The sequence below is a fragment of the Aulostomus chinensis genome, chromosome 21 (genome assembly GCF_037954235.1).
Source record: "Aulostomus chinensis isolate RoL2024-O1b breed Wild chromosome 21, RoL_Achi_v1.0, whole genome shotgun sequence".
NCBI lineage: Eukaryota > Metazoa > Chordata > Actinopteri > Syngnathiformes > Aulostomidae > Aulostomus > Aulostomus chinensis.
The window spans coordinates 8,157,880-8,171,884 of record NC_141340.1 but is presented as its reverse complement, the minus strand read 5'-3'; the positions used below and the strand labels follow the sequence as shown (position 1 = coordinate 8,171,884).

The 14,005-nt window shown below is 41.8% G+C and overlaps 1 long non-coding RNA gene across 1 annotated transcript; it reads left to right on the top strand.

Annotated features, from left to right (window-relative positions):
- Nucleotides 1-3,703: 3,703 nt before the first annotated feature.
- LOC147241551 (uncharacterized) lies at nt 3,704-13,197 on the top strand. Its single transcript, XR_015110841.1, has 4 exons — nt 3,704-3,813; nt 5,819-5,896; nt 12,722-12,777; nt 12,884-13,197. It is a non-coding gene; the product is annotated as an uncharacterized LOC147241551 (long non-coding RNA).
- Nucleotides 13,198-14,005: the final 808 nt, after the last annotated feature.

The window sequence follows — 14,005 nt, the reverse complement described above, 5'->3', positions numbered from 1 at the left end:
AATGTCGCGTTTTGTTTGTTGAAGTTGTGAGGCGCTCCGTCACATCACTGTGCATAGACAGGAAAGTAGTTCTGGCTAAACGTCAGTGTCTCATTATTCAAACGCTTTGGTAGTGAATGGTCATCAGAACCCAAGTAAGACCATTTTGGAAAAATGTGTTTGAACCTGTGTGAAATCACAGAGATCAGAAATTTTTGACAGAAAAGTAGTCACGTCATCCTAAAATCAGATCTTGTAATTTAAAATTTGTATTTCTTAGGAATGTTATGTGCAACCCAAGTCATACAAATGCAGGCAAGAACAGTTTGCTGACCTTCCCATCCACTACCAGTCGCTGCCCTAAGCTAAGTAGCGGATAGACGGTCTCTGTGAATCTCTAGCTCCTTAATTCATGCACACAGAGGAGAGAGGGCGATCTATTTTATTGTCTGGCTCTTGGAATGATGCCAAACTAGTGTATTCCTCCAAAAAGTTTGTGATCCTTTAGAAAAATCTTCATCTATTCCTGGAAGTACAGAGGAATTTCTCAGGCAGGTAAATATCTGTTACCTGACAGAAGCTACTGAACAGTAAAATGGATAAATGTCATGTGAACGAAAATTACAGGTTCTCTGTAGCTTTGTTATACATTTATTATGTGGCATGGCATTAATTTGACTTCACCAGTGACGTATTCCAGGATTGATTCAGTAATTGTGGCTCTAGTCACATTTGTTGAGGAGCACAGAGAGAAGTTATTCAGGTGATATACCTGAGCTTGATTCATGTTCACCACTTGTTTTTGTGTCTGGATTTCAAATGACTGAACATAATGTAGAGAAGACTCCAGAAAAAGGATGTGGATGCTTGTTTAAATTCATCTTCCAGTCTTCTCTCATGACCGATGACAGATGATCTCAGAGGGGCGGTGATTCTTTATCAGTCTCTGAAGACAGCCACTCAGTAGTATTATTTTAGTCCTCAGTATCTCCTTTGATCATCAATTTAAAATCTGTGTGCATCTGTCCATTTCTTTTTAAGTGTTTTACTGTTTTGTAACACACACACACACACACACACACACACCCTAGAGTCCTGCAGCCGTAAACGCCTCAGACCCAAAATAAGACACATGGCTGGGGTCACAGAGTGGAACGACCACTGTGCAGCTTCTAGCTTCAGGGATGGTGACAAAAGGTCGGTGAAACCCTCACTTAACTTGTCAAAGGAAAGAATTTTCTTGGCTCTCTTTCGTCTTTGGCTTTTAAAAAAAAAAAAAAATATATATATATATATATATATATATATATATATATATATATATATATATTTTCTTTTCTTTTTTTGGCAGTAGCTCACTCGCTGTGGACACTTCACATACATATTTCTTCCATCCTGAACCAGATGTCAGCAGTAAGATTTAAAGTGAATATTGATGATACGACAGGAGACTAAACCTAATTTAATTTAAAATCTGAATTAGTTATATTTCATCGAGGCAGGAATTTTGATACTCCTGAAAACAGACATGGCGTATACTCTTTGAAGAAAACAAACTCCTTTTTTTTTTTAATCTTTTACATCTCAATTGCCTCTAAAAGATAATAAAAATTAAAGCCGTTGTAGAGGCCGTCTTGATGGGAAAAAAAACCTCAAACAAACCTTGAAAACTGCTAATTATAAAATGACAGTTTACTTCATCCTGCACATGAAAGCTGCACAATGTTTGACCTCAGTTTGTGAACTCGTCACAGCCTAAATATCCAGCACTTTCATGCAGAGCCTCAGAGATTACAGTAATTCCCAAATGACTGCCATCCCATTCCTAATGCATCACTTTTCAGTATTATATCTGTCTAATTCGGTGAAATCTGTGAGAAAATCCAATGATCTCTGCCTTAGACGGCATCCGTAAGCTTTGCTCTGCTAAACAGTGGGGTAATTTGAACTAATAAGGCTCCCATTTGACCTTTCAACTGTATTATGTCTGAAATAACTGTCTAGTCTCTCCGCCTTACGGTGTTGCTGTGGAAACTGATGAACACTTGACAGCTGTAGGACAGGGTTGCCATGACAACACAGCCAGCCCTCACCTTTGTGCGTGTGTGTGTGTGTGTGTGTGTGTGTGTGTGTGTGTGTGTGTGTGTGTGTGTATAAGGTGCTACTTTTTTTTTCTTCTTTGTGCAGTGTGAGTGGGGCATGACATGCTGTCATCAGCCAGGCATTATGGGAGCAGGGAGATGGAACGATCCTGACTCCGGGGTCTACCTCACCCCACTTCAGTTAAAGGATTTTCCCCAACCAGGAAGAGCTTTAAACCTGTCAAAGACCACAGAGCCATGGCTGTCAAAACAAGTCCTGAGGCTGCTCTCTCGCTACTCCTCTTATTGTCAATCTGGTCGTATCCTTGCTGTGATACTAGCCTGCTATCCAGAGTTTACTCATTATTCCTCTCTCAAATCCTCCTTCCAACTTTCACATTTTCTTGCTCCAGTGGGAAATCTGAATCCACTGGGACCTGCTTTTGTTTAGAATATGATATTGTCTGTCTATCTGGGGTGTATCTCGCGGTGCGAAACTGACAGGTGCCTCACTATCACCTCGTCGATGTCAGTAATTTTCCTGTCACTCACTGTCGACAGCTTGTCTTCTGGCGGCAAACATGTTGTATGTGCACGCGTTCAAACTCGGCAGCTGTGGAAGTAACGCTGCAAAAACCACAGTTATGAATGAGATGAGAATTTCTTTTCACATATGATGTGGCATGTATGCTCGTCAAGATGAGAACCATGTTTAGGAAGCTGATTTTTGCACGTCACATGATCATGCACGACAATCTGGGACACGTACAATCTTAGGTTTTGAACTGACGCGCAACGCGCTTATTGACGTGTTTCTTCAAACTGATTCATAACAGGCCGTAAGCCACTCTTCCTGCTGATGACAAGCATCAGCAAATATTAAGTTACTGCTTGCAATTTACTTATTTGTCTGAGTTTCATTTAATTTAACACTGTTCTTGTTTTTATTGGTTTCTGGGTGGGGTGAGTGGTTGGTGAATGTTTAATGTAAAGTTAAATGAATTTTTAAAAAAAACTTTTGATGGCATACACAAAAAGTTTTGTCAAAAATGAGTAGTCTGTGCAAAGTGTCTGCACTTTTACAAGTTTTGTCTGTGATACAAAATGAAACATCGGCCTACATTTTGACACCTGATGTCACTCGACTGGTGACTAACTGAAATGAGAATTTCACAGTTAAAAAAATGCAAATAACTGTGGTATCTTCCATCTTGTTTTTTTTCCCAGATGGTCTCAAGGTATGCAAGCACATTTTCATAAACGAAACTCTGTGCTTAGAGCTTTCTCTGACTTATTAAAAACTGAGGGCAAGGAAATATAATTAAATGGAACGAGCAACTAAGGAACCTCAGATACTGTTTAATAGTCTTCAAAATTGTCCTTCTGCATCTTAGCTCATTAAACTGTTTTGTCTCTCAGTAATCAGAGTCAAGACGTTAAAACCTCCTCACCTTTTCCTTCCCTTCTTGTGCAACTAAGTGATGAGAAATAAGGGATGGAACAAACGGGCGATGGTGCTTGATGTGTATTCTCGACCGTACTCCAGCACTCATCTAGTCTTTAGCAGTTCTGCAGCTCAGTTGACAGTTCCCAGTATTTCACCTCTGTCGGTGATTCACACCTTGACTTCACATGACAGTTGAATCGTCTAATAATGATGAGAACTTCCCATCAGTCACTGGAGCTGATGAAACCATCTGGCTGACTGGTGAAATAGTCCAGTCGCTCGCCATCTATTCTCCCCAGAAGAAAGGTGAAGCCGGTGAAATTGGCCAGAGATTGCTTATGTGTTTCAGCAAATGTTTTGTTTTTTCAATACTTTAAAAACAAAACGTGTATTTTGCCTCTGAGGTACACGCAAATAGTGGTTTTGAGCTAATTTTTTTCCCCTCCCACTTCTGCATTGCTCCTTTGTGATTCCAGACTGGAGAAAATATCGTTAGCTTGATGCTAAATGGCACCCATTGCACCTTAACTGTAAACAACAGGCAAAAACAGTCGGAAACATATAATTTTTCACAAACTCTGTCATTCGGTATCATCCATTCCTTCCACAAACACTTTAATTTGAGCTAAAAAAAAAACAGTTGTATCTGTTGTTAGCGTCAGTTACCGTTAGCTTCAAGCTAAAAAAGACACCGGAAGCGACTGGGGCTTTTTGCATTCTGGCAGTATAAAGTAGGGATTTAGCCATGGAAAAAAAGAGGTTCTTAGATAAACATGTTTTTGTACTTGAAGTATCTTGAATCTGTTACTCTCTATTAAAAAAACAACAACTTTGAAATGGCTGTAAACCAAGCACAGTCCTACACACACACACACACACACACACACACACACACACGAATCTTCATAAGTATGTCCACTCAATGTCACAGTGCCCTTGCTACCTCTGAGAGAGTAAAATACACAGGTGGTTATTGAGCAGTGAGTGAACCTTGCATTATTTAAACACACTGCTCCCCATCTGTAGCTCCACATTAGTCTGTAATAGGCTCATTTTCGGTGTGTTGATCAGTTGCAGTATTTTAGCACTTATCCCCTCTTTTTTCCCCACAAGCATCCTCTCAAGATTCCCAGAACCCTTGTCGTTATCTCTCTGTGGAAGAATCTTTAGTAAAATGCCCCGAGCTAATCAACACACTCTCCCGTAGATTCACGATCAGGGTACACAGGTATGATAGGAAGCAAACACACGTTCAGCTCGAACAAGAAGGGAATTCAAACACACAAACATGTGCATACAGATCATGTAAAACAACACAGTCATTTATGATAGTTGTATCTTCCTAAAGCCTCCAGCAAATCTCAGATTGGCACGTACCAACTGTCAGTTTAGTCAGGAGCAGGGATTCATTATCAATGAGCGACCAGCTCTAATGATGAGTCTCCTGCATTCTTGTGTACTCCATCATCGTGACCTCATTCTCACATGGATATATTTCAGGTGTTGCCAGTCAGCCTCATTACCTTTTGACTCTTTCCCCATCCATTGGTTCCCACTTCCCTTCACTGCACTGTGGCTGGGCCCACACTTGGGTCCCATTCTGGCTCTCACCCACACTGGGCATCCTGACCTTCAGCTTGTATCCTACTGAGCCTCAGCTCCCTCAGGGACAGGCTCCTACACCCTAGGCCACCCGGGTCGTACCCATTTCCCTCTTAAGCCTGAAAGGAGCTGGTCCAGTAGGGGATTGCCTACCGGGACACTCGCCAGGGACAAGGTGCCTATTTGTAACCACATTCCTTCTCAGGCTAAGTTGTTCTTTCAACAAGGGGAGGGGGGGCAGTAAACAGAATTTTCAAGTACACACCTGATACCTACAGCTGGCTTCGCCAAGGGGGAGGATTATCCACGCTCAAGGGCAGGCGTTTGTCCGAAGCCTCCTCATCCAAAAGTTACACCATGCAGGACCCTTGGCTGCAAAGCTGCCTCTGTTAGTGGCTGTAGAGTCCAGGAATTAGGACTTTGTGTTTCAGATTAAGTCTTGAATTACAACAGAATTCAACCTCTACATTTAACCCATCCTTCCATCCTGGCAAACTGTTTCCACCATAAATCAGTTCTGTTCAGTTCAGCTAGGAAACATCATCTTCATCATGATGGCTCCTATAAAGATGTTACTGTATTTTTTTGTCCCAAAACTATGTAAAATAATATTTTTTTTTACCTGTGAGTGCCGGTATTTGTTCATTTTTGACAACCTTACCACATGTAAACAGATTGTTAATCTCACTTTTGTTTTCTTGTGCGATAGGTCTTTTCCACGGCAGACATTTGGACATGTCAAAGCAGGAAAAGGCCAATAACATTAACGATTCCTGCGTTCAAGTTTGTGAGTTGGATTCAGGGACTCTGGTATGCATGCATACTCATTAACATGGCTTACAGGGACAATTAATGGAATTGCGCCGCCTTTAACTTTTCCAATTGTGGTTTTCCCTCAAAATGTCTGCTATGAAAACGACCCTTTGCATAACAATTTAAAATCTCATTTTAAGCTGCTAATGTAATGACTTCGTCCACCCCGCTTGTAATGTTACGCCTCACACAAAAGTTTGAAATTAGGCTGATTTAGGGTTGCATTAATGACTTTGTAGTCAGTTACGTACAGTATATTTTTAAGTAGCATGATTTTTAGCAATCAAACAATGACAGAACAGAATATTAAGTTGTCCTTTTTTTCTCAGTTTCTTTTGCAGGCAAATATTTTCTTTTTTTATTTTATTTTTCCACTCTGAAAGTTACACGTGTCAAAATTACCTTTCCGGTGCTGTCAGTGAGCTGATATTTCTGTCAGCTTTCATTGGAACATCAATTCCCCCAGTTTCTCCCTGTGTGTCACTACTCTTCACCGCATTTGCAGCATGATTAGCAGAAGAGTTATTTTGTTCCTTCTTTTTCTTTTCTTTTTCTTTTCTTTTCTTTTCTTTTAAATGACGATACTTCCTGCAGCACTCACTAGAAATAACTCAAGGATACTCTGACAGAGAGCATCTCCATCATTTCTTCAGGACTGACTATTTTACAAGGAGTAATTGCATGGGAGCGTTGTCTCTCCCGTCGGGATGTGTGGAGAGTGGAAGCTCCTTGGATTTTTTGGGTTTTTAATGAAAGAGTATAATTGGTAAAACAGCATGAGTTCCTGCAGTGATGTATGCAGTGGACTGCACAAATGAGTTGCCTGCAGCACTTTCAGCATCTCATTAAGAGTGAAGACAAATTGGACAAACATGGCCACTGTCAAGTTCGGACAAAAAGACAGTGAAGTCATGCCTCATCCCTGCATATCAATCCCTTTCTTTGTTTTCCCTTCCTCCGTATTTCCAGGGAAATATGATGTCCTGTTCATGAACATTGTACTTGCTGTTCATGTCTGAGTCACGAGTAAATAAAATCATGCAGGCAGACGTGTTAAGAGATGGCAGTAAGGTGAAACAGTAGAACTCCAGTCACGGCTAAGCGAGCATGTGATCAAATACAGGTGGAAAGGTAAAAAGATATGTGTCCATTTTCTTAAACTTTTCTTTTTCCAACCACACAAATGGGCTCAGTCAGGCTGTCAAATGGGACACAAAGAGAAACGAAACAGTTGTAGATTGTTGTCCTCGCGCAGTGGCGTCCGTCTCTCTGTAAGAGTGCCCACATGTCTCCCCAGACAAACAGTCAGATAGTGCTGCGTTTGTTCCTGGAGTGGCGTGACTGGCCCTTGTGCCATCTCCTGTCACTCGACCGGCTCACTAGCCTGCCGCTCGCTCTGGCCCTGCACACAAAGCCGGCCCTTATTAGCGAACCACATGGGGTCTTGGCACTGGAATTTTAACAAGCTCCCAGAGAAGCTCAACCTTACGCTGATGTGCCCTCACCCAGGCACTAACCCTCCCACTCAGGCAGCCCTGACCCAGCCACCAGTCAACCAGGCTCTTTGTTGACATCTTGAGATTTTTGACTGGAACACACATCAGAAGATACCATCTCTAGAGGTTAAATCTTTTTCTAACCAATGGGAAGGAGTGAATTGAGGTTATTTGAAGTTCTACTCTTTTCTGTATCAAACCAGGTCAGTCAACAAAGGTTACTGTGGGTCACAACCCAGAGAAATGCATAACAATCAGCTTACATGCTGGAAATGAGTGAGAGATCACATGTCGTTTTGTGCTTATAGTTATTCCTTTAATGCATCACTCATTGCACTAGCATTCAGCATATTTTTATGTTAATACTCAGTAGAGGGCTATGTATTTATGTCAGTGCATAACATTATTTATCAATGATCAAATTCTTCAGTCTTCTTCCAGGTGGAATTACAAATAAGCTTCACCATATCTTACAATTGCTTCATGTTGATCCAACTTGAAAAATTATATTTTAGAAAAAAGCAGCACACTCTAAACGCCAGCTAGGACAAGGTTATCACTAACTAGCACACTCTAAACGCCAGCAAGGACAAGTTCAACGCCACCTAGGACAAGGTTATCACTCCCTAGTACATGCTAAACATTTGCCAGAATAAGTTAACCACTGGCTAGCACTCCAAACACTGGCAAGGACAAGTTAACCACTGACTAGCTCACTCTAAACGCTGGCTAGAACAAGCTAACCACTGGCTAGCACTCTAAACGCTGGCTAGGACAAGTTAACCACTGACTAGAACATGCTAAATGCCGGCTAGGACAAGCTAATCCCAGGCTAGAACACGCTGAAGACAGACTTAGACAAGCTAAATGCTGGGGAGGACAAGCTAGATGCTGGTATGGACAAGCTAGCAGTTTCGCCTCAGTAGGGCTGTATTGCCTTTCTGCCACTGCTCCATTTCCACTAAAAACCATCTTGTCTTCTCACTGTGTTTTATCCACGCCAACCTCACCTGTGCGCTGTTTGGCAGAAGCAGAGGCTTGTTCTGGCCTATGAGTAACGATTGAGCCAGACTACTTTTATATTAGTCGATATATATATATATATATATATATATATATATATATATATATATATATATATATATATATATATATATATAAAGGAAAAGTGCTGCAGATTCTTACCTTTAAGACATGCTTAGGTATAGGTGCAAATGTTTAGGATTAGGAAAGGAGAATAAAAATGGCGGCAAATATCCAGCTGTCTCACTCCTTGCACCCTAGTAAATTATTTTATACCATAGTGCATTACTTTTAGATTTAAACAGAGTGAATGAGGGCAGCTTGCTGTCAATGGAGGACTGGGATCATTGATTGCATCCCTATTTGCAACCAACAAGATTAATTTGTCCCACCTCAGTTGTTAGCTTTAAATCGACCCTTGTCTGTTCCACCACAAAGAGGAGTCAAACAATGCGGGTTGACCCTTGTAAATGAAAAATCAATGTGAGTATAACCTTGTTTTTGACCTCACTTTAAAAGGAGTACAACAGACTTAAAGAGTAACCTAACACCCGGATGAAAGTAATGAGTCGCTTCCTGTCTGGCCAAAGTTTCATGCATCTTTCACCTATGAGAACAACACTGGTGAAGGCTTTGGTTGGGTGTTGTTAGAAATGCGGTCTCTTGTGGAGGTGTTACCACACCCAGCAGCGATGTTGTGTGGTCTCTTTTTAACTCATTCATGCGTGAACACGACTGTTGTTGCTATTGGGTTGTTTTTTGTTGTTTTTTTGTTTTTGTTTTGGAGGTATAATAGATTTTCGTCTTTGCTGAGCTCATTAGTGATGGCTTCATTGGTTCCTCTCACTTTGCTGCGGAGATTAAGGCATGCTGTAATATGTGTGTGTGTGTGTGTGTGTGTGTGTGTGTGTGTGCGCGCACGTGTGTGTGCACGTGTCTGCTTGTACTCACTCATTACAACCTGACAGCCTGAAAAGGTTTGCCGATCCAGTATATGAAAGTGTTTCTTTAACTCAGTGAGGATCATTCAGCATATGGTGTGAAAGGGAACCTGTGTCCCATTAAATGGAGAATTTTTTTTTGTTTTTGCTTTTTCTTAGGAGTTTTACTGCAGTTAATTGAAAACAGTCCAAAAGTCTTCATACTGCAGTGTAAAGAAAAAAGAAAAGAACAAGTCAGCCATCCTCTTCAGCCACATGGTGCTCACTTGACCTCAGGACAGTCTCCCTCTTTCCTTCCCTCTTCTGCAATTCATCCCTCCCTCTTTTCTCCCTGTGAGGCCTCTTTTGCACTCAATTACTTCAATGTGGACGCCTCCCCTCGACCCACAAAGTAAATATTTATAGCGATGGGAATAGCACGATGCCAGGAAACAATAGTATTTCTGTTTTACAGTAACTACAAAGGGGACTGTGAAAATCATTCTGAAGGAATTGTTTTCAGGTGAAGATTTAACTTCTAAATGAAACCTAGTATTGTTGTGAATGACTACAATAAATAGCATTTAGAAGCTCAGCTATACTAGGCTGTGAATTTATGCTCGAGACTGGTTTAGTGGGCTGCAATTGTTTCTGAATGTCTATTCTATCTGTCACTATGCTATTTTCATGTCGTTTTTTGTTGTAATAGTTTGTCTGTTTCTCATTTGTGGGACTCTTTTTTTTCCATCCAGACACACCTTCCTGCTTTCCTCCTCTCTGCTGCTTATTTTCTTCAAGCGTTTGCCGCCTTTTTTCTCTCAGGTTTTATATTTACAGTCATAACAACCCCCGTATCCTTCCGCCTCCTCCCATTTCTGCCTCTGCTGCACCCTCAACTCAATTATCACCTCAGCGTTCACTGCAGTCTGTACACTTCCTCGACTTGATAATTACTCCTTTAAAAACCCCCTCTGTCCTACCTTTATTAACAAAACAAATGTGGCTTAGACCGAATCGGTCCTGCAACATTAACGGCTGCTAGAGACGTGGTTGATCAACACAATAGCCCCTGATGAAGTTTGGACTCGTGCTGATGTCCAGCGGTTCTTCTCGTAATTACATTTTAGCATGAAAAATGTGGATATATCCCAAGGGTTTTGGAGCAGGGATCAGCTCTTATTTACCGTGTGTAATCTCTTGGTGAGACCAAACCACAAGGTGTGCATCTAGTACATTTTGCTGATGCTAACCATAGCAACAGATTGATCGTTTGTGCTGTCTCTACAGTGGTTCAGTTGTATTTAATCACTCACTACCCATCTGGTCGATGGAATTTCTTTATTTCTAAGCAGCAGGAACACTCAAACTTTTGGGGGAAAAGGTTATTTGCCGTCTTTCCCTGAGCCAGCCAAGAAGATAGATACCCGTCTTCTTTCTGTGTGTGCATTTGGGAGCTAGGACCAGCTGACCGCTAGTTAGCTTAGCACAACGCATGGGAGTGGATGGGAAGTGTTAGCATACATCTGCCTAAAGTATTCAAATGCATGTTTGACTGCAGTAACATAACTAGGGCTGTGTATGACATTCACTATGAAATCATTTAAAATCTTGATATGCAATGATGGGAATAACGGCGTTAAAATAAACGGCATTACTAACGGCATTACTTTTTTCAGTAACAGGTACTCTAACTAATTACTTTGTCTATCGTTACAACGCCGTTACCGTTACCAACACGTCGTTACTCTGCGTTACTGAAGCGACTCACTGAAGCTGCCATCCGGCTCGGCTCACACAGACACAGGAGCCGCAAATGCGTGTTTTTTTTTGTTTTCCTCCTTTGGTGCGGGGGGCGGGGCGAGATAAGCGCCTAATGCTGATTGGCTAAGATAGAGTAAAGATTTCACGTTGAGCCAACCAGAGACATCAGGTGGGCGGGTGTTTACTCAGGAACCCAGCACAGAGCAGCACTCACGCTAACTATCAGAGACGGCGAGCCTGGGGGAAAGACAGCGTTTTCTAGATGGAAATACAGGCACTACTTTAACTTCGTGGCGGTCAAAGGTCAAAACGTACATATTGAGGGGGCGTTATGTCGTCCCAGAGCGAGAGTGAAGAGGCTGTCAACGTCCAATGTCAGCAACTCCAATTTAATGAAGCGCCTCTCGACGGCCCTACTCTTCTTCTACTAAACTAGTGGCCAGAAACTGCGTTGACACCGCTAGTGGTGATAGCAAGCAGGTGCTGTTCAGGTGAGCTCCGCTAACAGAGAAGGACACGGAGCCACGCGTCCCAGCAGCCACAGCAGGATTTTTCTGCCTCGCTCCACAAAAACTTGTGACACAGACAGAACTTAACGAACTGATAGGCCTTTATGTTGAAAACAGGCTGCCGTTGTCAGCAGGTGATTCAGACTCCCTCAGAGCCCTCATAGGCACCCCCCCCCCCCAAAAAAAAAAACCCTCCAAATTCTTTGACATTTTAAACTTAAAAGAAAAAAGAGTAACGCAAAAGTTACTTTCCCTGGTAACTAGTTACTTTCATAGTGGAGTAACTCAGTTACTAACTCAGTTACTTTTTGGGAGAAGTAACAAGTAACTGTAACTAATTACTTTTTCACAGTAATGTGCCCAACACTGTTGATATGTAATGTACTACTAATCATGCCCGACTTTGTCAGTGAGGATGAGGAGGATTACTTCTGGACAAACCAAGATCCTGAAACTGATCATATGACGACTTTTTACAGATGTATGCTAACACTTCCCATCAACTACCATTCATCATGCTACACTAACTAGCTGGTCTCTGTGGGTCTCAGGTCCCTGATGCACACAGAGGAGAGAATTTATCACCCGGCTTGAGGGAAGGAAACATACAAGTTTATTTCCCCTAAAAGTTGGCATACTCCTTTAAGATAAATAGAACCAAGAGGGAGATGCATTAGATAACTGCACAGCATCCACTATAAAAACAAAACAACTTCTCAATTTTATTCATTTCTTCCAAACCTTCTAAAACACTGTGAGACACTAGTTTACAAGGAAGCTTTGTCAGTAGAGATAGTGGCTGAGCCAGAGTGGGTTGCGGACTTTATCTCTTGTGGAATTCACAAAAAATCATCGTATTAGGCTTCAGTGACCTCCTGTTATCCTCTGTTTTGAAGATGCTGTTGTTTTCCTTTTGCAGGCACCGTTACAGAGGAGAGTCTCTCGTATATCAGTCACAACATGTTTATCACTGTTGCAGTTTCATCCGTTTGTTGTACTTCTCTATAGCGTTATGATACTGTTATCGTGTTGTCTTGTATGTCTTTTCGGCTTTTTTTTTTTTCAACACATTTGTTCACCGAATCCGCAGCTGGAAACGTCAGTCGCCCCCCTGCTGTTCTGGAACACGTTCCACTGGACTTTCAGGTGAGTGAGCATTTGCGCATGTGTGGCCATGTGATTGCTCTGGGTTGGTGGGGAGTTCAGACAGAATACAAATTCTTTTAATGAACCATTGCCCTTTTACCCTCAGGTGTCCCTTCTCGACTGCATGCATGGACTCGCTCCCCTCTCTGCAATATCAAGCAGCTGTGTGAACACATATCATCTGAACAATTATGTGCAACGGGACATTTATGCAAAACTGCTGCAAGCCGCTCAAGCAAAGATGAAACTGTATGGAACCATCTGAGTCTACAGAGAAAAAATTCCAATTCGGGGCCACAGCATATGTACTAATGTATCAGTTTCAGCAGATATGAAAAAAGGTTTGTTATTAAAGATCAACAAAACCTAAAAGCTCTCAGAGAGCACAAACCTATGACAAAACCTATAAAACATTTTCTTCCCAACTCGCCAAATATTGGTTCTTCAGCTCAGCAATCAAACATTCGGTCACTGAGAGTTAATCCATCTATCTAAACTACGTGGCCTCAATGAATTTCATCAAAATATGGTCATATTTTTCTTCAATATCAATCATAACATCCAAAATAGATCTTCTGGATCAACAACGTGCTCTTCTTTCAGTTATTTCTCATGGGCTCAAGGAATTGATGGAATTTGTCAGTGATACATCCCGAAAAATACGGCTGGTCCACAAAGTCTTCAGGAGCCAGGATCTACAACTGATTCTGATCGCTTCTCGTGAAAGTGAACGCCTTGTTTCTCGTGACCCTGCACCAAATTTCATCAAAGTATGTTCATTTGTTTTTTTTAGATATCCTGCTAACAAACAAATGCACAGGGTGGCGGTGGTCACACCACCTTCTTGGTGGATGACTAAACAAAATCAGCCAGGAATTTTTACAACCTGTGCATCCTTTCCTCCAACAGCGTCGGTCAGAATGTATTCACACTGGCCCGGTTTACCTCTCCATGTGACGCGAATCTTTTGAAAGTCTGCAAGCTAGAGCGGATCAACTAGTTTTGTCTAACGATGGCGGTGCAGGCAGTGTACCCTAACATGGCTGTAACTAAATGTAGAAGAAGTACAAACGTGGCAATGTACACATGTATTTCATGGATGAGCCCGAGGAGCATTTTGGTCTCCTTGCCGGCCCACACCTGTCGATGTAGGGGAAACAGGAAAGATGCCATTTGTGAGTTCAATCTTCGCTACGTAAGAATGTATTGTAGTTTCCGTTCCCCAATT